The sequence below is a fragment of the Vipera ursinii genome, assembly GCF_947247035.1.
Source record: "Vipera ursinii genome assembly, chromosome: 2".
Taxonomy (NCBI): domain Eukaryota; kingdom Metazoa; phylum Chordata; class Lepidosauria; order Squamata; family Viperidae; genus Vipera; species Vipera ursinii.
In genome coordinates, this window is record NC_139513.1 from 27200803 (window position 1) to 27212882 (window position 12080).

At 39.0% G+C, this 12080-nt stretch overlaps 1 long non-coding RNA gene across 1 annotated transcript in view; it reads left to right on the top strand.

Annotated features, from left to right (window-relative positions):
- The window catches only part of LOC310636368, a 246317-nt gene that overhangs the window by 42464 nt on the left and 191773 nt on the right, over positions 1-12080 (top strand). The gene's annotated exons all lie outside the window — the stretch shown is intronic.

Genomic DNA, 12080 nt, shown 5'->3' on the forward strand with positions numbered 1-12080 from the left:
CATGCCCCTGTCATGGACGGATCATCACCTCCTGCGGCTGGTCTTCCGTTTTACCACCCCCCGCCGTGGGGATACGGAACCAATTAGATGGTACCGCCCCAGGCGCTTAATGGACCCTGATGGGTTCCAGGCAGCGCTGGGATCCCCACCTGCTTCCGTCGCTCACAACTCGGCGGATGCCTTAGTGGAAGCCTGGGAAAGGGCAGCCACTGAGGCACTGGACCGAGTTGTACCCTTGCGGCCCCTGACCCGGCGCAGATCCCAACGAGCTCCATGGTTCTCCGCGGAGCTCCGGGAGATGAAGCGTCGGAAACGGGGCCTAGAGAGCTGCTGGAGGTCCAGCCGATCCGAATCCGACCGATTGCGGTTAAGAACCTATATTAGGTCTTATCTCGCTGCGATGAGGGTGGCGAGGTGTAATTACTTCTCCACCCTCATCGCGTCCGCAGATAATCGCCCGGCCGCCCTGTTTAGGGTGACTCGCTCACTTCTTAATCAGGAGGTGAGGGGGGATCCCTTACAGGGTCGTGCCGAGGAGTTTGGTCAGCATCTGTCGGACAAAATCGCTCGGATTCGGACCGGTTTGGACTCCAGCTGGGCAGAGTCTGACGATCAGGACACGGGCGGTCTTGTCAATGTTATCTGGGAGGAGTTTGATTCTGTGACCCCTGATGAAGTGGACAGGATTATGGGGAGGCTGAGCTCCACCACATGTTTATTGGACCCGTGCCCTTCCTGGCTGGTTTATGCAGCTAGGGAGAGGACACGAGGCTGGTTCCAGGCGGTGATATCTGCTTCTTTGAGTGAGGGTAATTTCCCCACCGTCTTGAAGGAGGCGGTGGTGAGACCCCTCCTCAAGAAGCCTGCCTTGGACCCAGCTGTGTTGAACAACTTTCGTCCAGTCTCCAACCTTCGCTTTCTTGCGAAGGTTGTTGAGAGTGTGGTGGCGCATCAGCTCCCTCTGGTCCTGGATGAAGCGGATTATCTGGACCCGTACCAATCGGGTTTCAGGCCCGGGTACAGCACGGAGACGGCATTGGTCGCTCTGGTGAATGATCTCTGGAGGGCTCGGGATAGGGGATGTTCCTCTGTCCTAGTCCTATTAGACCTCTCAGCGGCTTTCGATACCATCGACCATGGTATCCTGCTGCGGCGTCTCAGGGGATTGGGAGGCACAGATCTTCGGTGGTTCTCCTCCTATCTCCTGGGACGTTCGCAGTCGGTGTTGGCAGGGGGGCAGAGATCGGCCCCTAGGTCTCTCGTTTGTGGAGTTCCTCAGGGGTCGGTTCTCTCGCCTCTCCTGTTCAACATCTACATGAAGCCGCTGGGTGAGATCATTCGTGGTTTTGGAGTTGGGTATCATCAATATGCTGATGATACCCAACTTTTTATTTCTACCCCAAACCACCCCAGTGATGCCCTCGCTGTGATGTCCCGTTGCCTGGAGGCGGTTCGGGTCTGGATGGGGAGGAACAGACTTCAACTCAACCCGGACAAGACTGAGTGGCTGTACATTCCGGCATCCCGGGACATTCAAATTGTTCCATCCCTTTCTATGGGGGGTGAGCTGTTACCCCCCGTGGATAGGGCTCGCAACTTGGGAGTCCTCCTAGATTCACGACTTACCTTGGAAGATCATGTAGCAGCTGTGACTAGGGGGGCTTTCGCCCAGGTTCGCCTGGTGCGCCAGTTGCGGCCCTATCTGGACCGGGATGCCCTGTGTACGGTCACTCATGCGCTCGTGACCTCTCGCCTTGACTACTGTAATGCTCTCTACATGGGGCTTCCCTTGAAGACCACTCGGAAGCTCCAACTGGTACAGAATGCGGCCGCGAGAGTTGTCTTGGGAGTTTCCCGGTACTCCCATGTTACACCTTTACTCCGCGAGCTACATTGGTTACCAGTTGTCTTCCGGGTGAGGTTCAAGGTCTTAGTGATGGTTTTTAAGTCCCTACATGGCATGGGTCCGGAATACCTCGGGGACCACCTGCTGCCGGCGTCAACCCCCCTCCGCCCTGTGCGTTCCCACAGAGAGGGCCTCCTCAGGGTGCCTCCAGTCAGAGAATGCCGGCTGGTGGCCCCCAGGGGGAGGGCCTTCTCTGTGGGCGCCCCGGCCTTATGGAATCAACTGCCGGTGGAGCTCCGGATGGCACCGGATCTCCGCTCCTTCCGGCGCGGGTTAAAGACCCACCTGTTTGAACAAGCTGGCCTGGCCTGATGGGGAGTTAATTTGGGTTTTTAAATATTTGTATATTTTACTGTTTTATCTTGGGCATTAATTTAATTCTATTTTAACTTTTGTAGTTTTGTACTTTTATCATTTGCCCTGTTCACCGCCCTGAGTCCCTAGGGAGAAGGGCGGTATAAAAATTTAATAAAATTGAAACTGAAACTACTGTCCCAAATAGAAATAATAGTTAATTTGTTTTTTCCTTATGCATTTACTAGCCCAACAATTTATTTGAGGTTGCATTTCTCAAAACATTTCAGTTTAATAAATTCAGCTTCTTGTAAGTCTTGTATACTTGCATTAACAAGCAATCAATTTTGTTGGTTGCTTTTATCCTTTGTACTTAATCCAAAATTGGTTCTAATTATTTGTTCGTTCAGCAATGTATATTCTATATTGTTTCTTATTTGTTCTCATTCCATCCAGCTGGTAAATAAACATTAAAGATTTAAACTGATTTGGAGGAAGCTCTTAGTTCCTGATGATACTTCAATCTGATATCCTCTTGTGATAATAAAAGTTCATTAATCTCCTTTTTTCAGTTTGGAAGTTTCTGTATTTAGTCTTACAGTTATTGGATCATAACTGTAATCCAATAAGAGCTTCTAATTTTACATCTATAAAGTTAGTTAACAATGAATTAAAAATCCTACTCATATCTATTATTGGATACGTTTTATGAACTGAAGAATAATAAACTCTCTTCCTGGGATATTTATATTTCTAAAATATAAATAAGGGAGAGAATGTTGACATATTCAATGGAGTTCACAAACATTTTATCAGCATCCATAGAGAAAGACTCTATAAAAAGTAGTCTAACTGTATCAACTAGTAGCAGAAAAGTATTTATATCCTCCCTTTATTATTTTTATAAATAACTCAAGGTGGTGAACATAATTAACTCTTTCTTCCTCTTATTTTCCCCACAACAACCCTATCAGGTGAGTTAGGCTGAGAGTCACCTTGATGGCTTTTATGCCTCAGAAAAGTCAGAGATTGATTAGTCTGCGAATCCCCAGATTGTCCCTTCGTCCCTTTTTTAAATAGAGAGAGAATATGTGACTTCCTCCACTTCTTAAAGATTTCTTGAAAGGAAAAAAAATAAAAGTTTTAGCGAGACTATTATTAAATTTCTACTGTATCGCAGAATGTAGTTAATCTGGCCCTGGAGATTGAAACTCATTAAATTCTCCTTAACAGTGATAGCTGCTAGCTACTTTACATAAGATGTTGCCTGGCATTGTCATACAAGTTATTATTTACATTTGTATCTGAGCATCAGTAGAAAGTGAATTATATTTAACATCAAAATGATCCAAGGGAAATGATCCTGAGGGATGATCACTTGCCCAAAGGAGATTACATGCAGGATCAGATTTCTGATCCACAGAAGTTCAGAAAAAAAAAAAACCCTGATAGAAATTGCAATAGCATGCACTCGGTAACAGCATTCCTAAATGCTGGTTTCTTTGATCTTGAATTCTTAGAACAATATCCACACTTTCTTGTTAAATCCAGCTCTTTTAGAGTATCTGTTACAGTGAGAGTCTTCCATATTGCCCTTTAGAAGTAAAAATAATGCAAAAAAGGATTGTCGTAATGGCACTCAGCACTGAAAATCAGCACAAGAACCGATGCACTTAGCTTCCTGTCATTCCATTAACAAGTTCAGCTGGAAGTGTGAAAAGTAGCCAAAAAAATGCACTAAAGAAAAAAAAAGGATGCTACATGGAAAGCTACGGTATCAAGATTTCTCATACTGGATGTCTAACAAATTATAGTTATGACATTAAGAAGCTCTATCATTCTTGGAGAGGAAATCCTTCCATGCAATGACTGCATCTTCCATGTATAATAGTGTAAATATACATCCAAAAAATTCTTAGGCTAGACCAGGAGTCGGCAACCTCGGCTCTTTTATGACTCGTGGACTTCAACTCCCAGAATTCCTGAGCCAGCTATGCTGGCTCAGGAATTCTGGGAGTTGAAGTCCACGAGTCATAAAAGAGCCGAGGTTGCCGACCCCTGGGCTAGACTCATAATTCTTCAATTCCTACTCTTATTTTTAATTCATATTCTTAATTCATACACTAATTCATATTTTCACTTGCATTTGGTTTTAATTACTGGATCTTAGCAGCGTAGCAAAAAATAAAAGAGAGGAAGAGAAATCCTTTAAACTTAAGCACTGAACTCTGCTTGTTCCTAGAACAAATAACAAAATAAGACTGCAGAAAGAGACTAGGACAGCTTTCCAGATGCTCTCAATTCCAAGATGAACTATATGGTGTCACAGACACTTTTTCATTATTTTAAGATTGATAATAAAAGGATGGATTAAGAAAACTTTTTGAAGCTTTATAGAACATATTAAATGTGTAGAAATGTCAATCAGAAATCCAGTAACTGGGTTATTTCTGAAACTTAAAAAAAAAATTCATAAAGCAGAAAAATTTCAGGCTATGCTTCTGTCACGCCCAGATATTAATTCGGAATGGTTAGAATAAATAAATAAATAAATGGTTAGAATAAATCCCAAACCTTGAATACCTTTTTGGACTTTTAAATCAAAATCTGTATAATGCCCACGACTTTACTCTCTAATAGTGGCCTGCCAACTTGTATCTTACCAACGCCATCTGTCAAAAGCACAGAAGTCTTAACAGAAAATGTGGGAATCGTATCTTAACTCTGAATGAAACGAAGCACAGAAGCAATAACTAAAACAAGTTTTCAAAACGATACCCCTATTATTATTATTATTATTAATAATAATAATAATAATAATAATGATGATGATGATGATGATGATAATGATGATGATAATAATAATAATAATAATAATAATAATAATAATAATAATAATAATAATAATAATAATAATACCGTTGCAAGCAAACAGCTTACGGCACACTCTTGTTTCATAAACGTGGGCAGTCTCGTACGTATTTTTCTCTTTTACAGGACCTGGAAGAAATGGGAGACAAGCGAGGAACACATGAGAAATTAAGTCTTTCGACCACTGAGGCAATGGCTTCTCATCTTCCTTACCACAATACATCCACTACTCTTACGGTTCTAGGAGCGGGGTAACTCAGCTCTGTTTCTCGGGCAAATGAGAAGTTGACGCGACATCGCACAGGCAATAACGGGTACGAAGGCCGTCTGAAGGCAATCACGTGTTTCCCCCCCCTTCCCCCGCCGCCGTGTTCCCTTCGCAAGATCAGCCACGGAAGCCGCGCGCGCCGCGAACTTTAGTATGACGCTTTTGCAGGAATCCCACGCGCCAAATCTATCTTTTTCGGGAGTCTCTTTTTTAAAAAAAAATAAAAAATAAAAATAAAACAAAACTCCCCTTTTTCACCGGGAGACTTTCTCGGGAGAAATCAATTCTCGTGGGTGAAATAGAAATCAACACTTTCTTCCACCCGGGAAATGGCAGCCTTTTTATTTATTGCTATCTTACTCACAGGTGTTCAGGGACGAGCAGGCATCTCCTCCTCCCATTTCTCCTGTCTCTTTCCTTTCCTCGTGTTTTATTGATTTGTTATTTACTGTTGATTTTTTTCAACTGTTTTTATCAGTTGATCAAAATGTAAAATAACAGTCGGGCGAAGAAAAAGGAAAACAGTAGGAAAGTTAAGGAGGGAGAAAGGGAAGAGGAAAAAAGCGTGAGGGAAAAGGGAAAAGTTGATTTGTTATTTACTAAACAAATCGTTACAGTGGCGGAACTCACACAGAGGGAACTGGAGGGGGAGGGTTACAATTTTTTTTTAAATCCACTATTTTATTTATTTAGAAAATTTAAGAAAATCTACTAGCTCAGACCAACTCTTACAAACAATAAAAACACAGTGTAGGGGGAAAAAAACACTCTGTCTGAACGTAGGCAGAATAATGGCCTCCTAAGTGACAACACTACACCAAGAAGGCACTTTGTGCAAATGTCCATCAGCATGGGACAAATAAAATATAAATGAATGCTCCAACACTGGAAGTTTTTAAGAAGAGACTGGACAGTCATTTGTCTGAAATGGTATAAAGTTTCCTGCCTGAGCAGGAGGTTGGACTAGATGACCTCCAAAGTCCCTTCCAGCTTATTATTGTTATTGTTGTTGTTGTTGTTGTTGTTGTTGTTGTTATTATTATTATTATTATTATTATTATTATTATTATTATTATTATTTAGCATGTGTATATATGTGTGTTATGTATATGTATGGTTAGATATATACTTTCTGTTGAGAGCAAGTAACAGAATTTCATTTTTAATGTGGGCCAGTGTGTTCGTAGTAAAAAAAAATGGCAATAAAGGTTATCTTATCTCATCTCATCTCATCTTATGCAAGGGTCCTGAGCCTCTGGGCTGCAGCCCACTAGTGGGCCGTAGGTATTTGCAACCGGGCCGTGGAAACAGTGGGCGAGTATGTGCATATATGCTCCATTTGTGTGAGCGGTGGGTGCATGTGCAAATGGAGCTGCACACATGTGCACTTGCCAGCTGCTTGCGTGGAATCATCCCCTCTCTCACCCCTCACCCCGCCAGTCTGGAAAGCCAAAAAGGTTGGGGAACTCTGGTCTAATGGACTGAGCGACCATAACATTGAATTGAATTGAATTGAATTGAAATTGATTGGATTGGATTCAGTTGAATTGTATCGGGTAGGACTCATCCAAAGGACAAAGTCTATTAGGAGACAAGAAGAGACTCTTGCCTTTGTTGCACTCAAAATGTGTCAAATACAAGTGAAAACTCAGCTACTTATATAACTAAATCATTGTATTTTCCTTAATTAGAGCATCCTGCAAGATTCATCTCTTATCTTGGGAGAGTTATGCTGGGTGTAGTCCCTGTCTTAGGTTTTATCTACGCTGGCATTGTGATACTTAAGACTATTTGGTATAAGACTCAAGAGAGTGGGCACTACCAGTGAATTAAACAGTTCTATCAACAATTTTACCCAGTGGAACAGCTTGCCTCTAGGTAGTACACCAAGCTCAATGGAGAACAGAAGTATAGAGCCTTGGTGGAGCAGTGGGCTAATGCCTCCTTAAGTAACACCAGCTGCATCCCACCAGGCTCAAGGTTGACTCAGCCTTCCATCCTTCCGAGGTAGGTAAAATGAGGACCCAGATTGTTGGGGGCAAAAAGCTGACTTTGTAATAATGCCGCTTGGGCCCCCCCCGAAAGCCCTAATAAGCAGGCATATACATAGAATGAAGGCTATTGCTAAGCACATTGGTTTGTGCTTAAATTGTAAGCCGCCCTGAGTCTTCGGAGAAGGGCGGGATATAAATGGGATTAAAATAAAATAAATAAAATAAAAAATAAATGTCTGCTCTAGGAGTTGTGGGTGCTCCATCGCTGGAGGTTTTCAGGATGAGATTGGATAGCTATTTGCCCAGAATGGTATAGGGTCTCCTGCTTGAGCTGGGGGTTGGTCTAGAAGACCTCCAAGATCCCTTCCAGCTCTGTTATTCTAAATTCTAAGCCAGTGTTTTTGAACCGTCATACATTTTGGGGATTGGTTGAAAACAAGATCTGTGTGTTAACAAACCCATTGCTAAATCTTCATTAAAGAGTAGGGATTTTCTGTTTGGGGAAATAAATTTGGGATAGGATTGCTTTACTGTTTTCCTAATGAGTCATGACATGAATCCTAGCCCTCATACTTTTTACATAACGCTGTATAAAGTGCTTTGCAGCAGATCTTTTAACAATGGCAGAACAAAGACGTTTAATTTAGGCAGCAGACAGCCCCTGATACTTCAAAAGTAGCAGAAGCATTGAGCCGGATTTTGATCCTGAAGACTTTCTATTGAAGATCTTTATACTTGCTATTTAATAACCTCAATTCATTCCATAGAGAACAAAATCAAGAGAAAAAAAATCTCATTTCATTCAAGAGTTTAAAGGATTAAAAAAAGGAAAATAGTTCCTGTATTGATGCACAATGTTGTAACATTCATTAAAGGAGATATTACAAACCCGTTTTCTATATAAAGTCATAAAACAAAGGAAACAATCTTTTCCCGTAATGTATCAGAGAAGGTTAAAGTCATTCATTCTCACTGAAATTCCCCTGTGGACTTCTCCCAAACAATATCCAGCCATTCAGATACATACTATAGGTAGGGAGTCCTTAGTTCTCCTTGTATAATTTCTTTTCACTTAGCAAAGAAAAGATAATTTTCTAAGTCAATTTAAAGTTATGATATGTATTGCCTACATTTTATAAATGTGTGCTGCTTTACAGCTTCATTCAAACATATGTAATAGTTTCCATAATTATGTTAGAAATGGCTTGATATATTTAGAATTGCAATCTTAGCATGTTTGATTACAATCACTTACCATGGGTAGTTTATAACTTATTGGCTATTTTCTTTATCTTATGATGCTATGATATTTTGTATTTATCTCCTATCAGAAATGCTAGCATTTATAAATACTACGGGGCTTTTACTTATGGAGTAATTATGGATTATGAATTTTTCCCATCATAACAGATAGGTAAATAATCCATGAGCAGACTATTCACAAGAGAAGATTTCAGCCTTGGTTATACAGATGTAATGACTTATTAACTATTGTTTCAATATCTTGCTAAAGAACCGAAAAAGCAGGTAGAAAGAGTAATAGTTCTTTTTTATCTTCATAATTATAAATTTTATATATCATCTTTTTTGTAACTAACATTGCTCAACACTACACTTTTTGCGTATAATTTCATGAATGCTATATATAGCATAACCTGAACAGCATGCATTCCCTTTGTTCTTTAGTACTTTAACAATATTTACGTATTACACAAAAAAACATTGCTTATACTAATTAGGCACAAAAGAAAACTGACTGTACCATTTCAATGTACTACCTTCTCCATACAAAAAGCTTTACACAGTGTTCCATTTTAAGTAATCTAAATAGAAGTTAATATATTACTCACATGTGAAAAATATGATATGAGGGCTGTTCCGTATGGATCCCCCATATATGGTAGAGTTAAAAAGAAACTGGAAGTATAGTTCAGAAGGGGAGATATTAATTAATGTGGGACCTAATGTTACCTTTCCTGATTTTGCTTCAGATTTACGATTAGTCAGTCTGCTCCTAGTTCATTTCCATGTCTTAATTGTAAAAACCTATGTATTGAAATATTTAAGACAAAATCAGAACGTTCATTCTATATAAATCTAGTTCACAAACAATGACTTGCAGAATTTAGTTTTCTAGCAATTGATATTAGAAAAAACTGTAATAATGATTCCAACCTCTCCTGTGAAATATTAGAAAATATATTCCTAAAAATGAAAAAAAAATCAGTTCAAACAAAGAAATTGTATTTTCCCCCCTTCTATTTAATCGTATCTCATTGCTACAGACTGCCTGGACAAGTCCTTACAATTTTCTTTGCAAGATGTTTCAGAAGTGGTTTGCCATTACCTCCTTCCTAGGGCTCAAAGAAAGTGACTGGCCCAAGGTCACTCAGCTGGCTTTTTGCCTTTGTACCTAAGATGGGACTAGAACTCATGGACTCCCAGTCTCCTGGTGCCTTAAGCACTACACCAAACTAGCTCTCAAGAAATGGTTTACATAGTAAAAAAAAATTACAGATTAGATTCACATACTGTATTTCATATAGACCAAAATCAAATGAGTCATATTATGGCTTATTCCAATAAAGAAGTTAGCCATTATAGTTTGTATATTAAAATATATGAACCCTAAAATATCCCCAAATACATTCAGATACAAGCTATGTAACAAAAACACTTGGGATAGTAGTATTTTCTTGCCTCCGGCCAATAATAACAATGCTACAAAAACCTGTTTTGAGCGGTTTGGGCTTGCACATAGTTAATTATTTATTTGCAACCAAGAAAGCCAGAAATGTGTATATTTTATAGGATTTAGATTCTCAGTGTTTGAACCTGCACAAGAGGTTTTAATTATATTTTGTAGTCTATAAGTACATTGTTTATGACTAAATTTATGCAGTGCACAAAGCTATAATGTAGCGGTGGCTTTATATACAAAATTGTACATGTAAACTCAGGCACTGTGGTATAACATTATGTGTAAATTAGGCACTAACTTATTTAATGAATCATAATCTGCTATGTGTCCAACCAACCTCCACTGCATATATGCTTTGTTTTCCTAACTTTTATTTCTATGCATTTTTTTCTTTTTATTTTCACAATCTCAGCAAGAAGCCTACAAACTGGTTTGTGCTTTACAGTTTCAATTAAATTTGGCATTGGTCTGTCTTGTCATTTTCTGCTATTATACGGAAAATATCCAACTTGGGATGATGTTGTGGAGATTGAACTTTCTTAAGATTGTAAATTGTTTCTGTGAGATGCTGTAAAACTTTGGTTTAAAGGGATTATATACCAACGTTAAAAAATATTGAAGAAGAAAAAAGGCCGAATTGACATTTATGATTGTTAATGCCATCATCACAGTCTCCTTTCTTTCGCCTCCAAAATTCAGAGCTTAGGGCTACTGTCAGACACTGGCTGTGAAGTTCTTGAAGGTATAAAAATTTCATTAAAGACTATTTCCCTCTGAATTGATTCCCCTCAGGGATCACCATAATGAGCATAGCTGTGGGATACAAGATACATTTCTAAAACTAAAGTTATAAAGATGTAAAATCAATTTATTTTAGTTAAGTTAATGCATATAAACAGGGCTTTTTTCTCATAGAATGCTCAGAACGGAGTTCCGGCACCTTTTTTGGATGGAACCTTGTAGGGTAGGCAAGGCGGGTTGTATGACATGTGTGAGTTCTGGCACCTTTTTCTTTTACAAAAAAAGCACTGCATATAAAACTATGAGAAAAATCACAGAGCCAGTCCAACTCAAAGGGCTTGCATGGCTCACTCATCATGATTCTTCTAAAAAGAAATCTTGTCCTGAATATGGTTTCCTGAACATGTTCAACATTCTTCATTTTTGTCCTTCAGCAAGATTGTGACTTTTTCCACCCTTGAGATTTCAGAACAACATTTTACTATACATAACAATGTTACTGAACTTCACATCTTAGTGACAGACCAAAGCACATATTTAAATTTATGAACATGTAATATGTAAGATGTAGCCAAATCTATATATGCCTGTGAATGTGTTCATCTTTCAAAATGAGATTACAATTTTAAGCAAGAAGAAACATCAATATCAAGGCATAACTAAAATGACGAACACTTTGACAAACTCATTTAGATCCAATTTAGAATCCAACTTGCTATCATTAATAGCTGTAACAATTCAAGGATAGATGCATCCTGCTCCATTTTAATACTACAAAAAGACAGTAAATATCATCTGTTAAGATTTAGCTCTCCACATTGTTAGTCAACAGCAAATTTTATTGTAGAGATAGTCCTGGTTGCTCTTTTTTTAAAACAGTAATTTGATCTATAGAAAGTGGATGTAGTCATTGATAAAGACTTCAGGTCACCATAATAAATAAAACTTATGGAATAAAACTTTTATTAAATAAAACCTCTTTTAAATCTGTAGGATTAGATTAGACCAGTGTTTCTCAAACTTTTTGCTCTTAGGACCAAACCACTTCATACTTTTAATTTAAAAAAAAACTCCCCAAAGAGTTTTTGTTCTATGAGTTATATTTATTGAAATTTACTGAATTAAAAACTGAAACATGCATCTGCTGCTGCTTATTTATTTATTGAAACATATAAATAATAATGCACTAGATATTCACAAAATATTTTTCATTAAGAATCCTTTTAAAAAAATAATAATTAAGAAGAGTGACATTGTTTTATATTTTTGCAAATATCTTCTCTATGGTAAATTCTGGCAACCCAG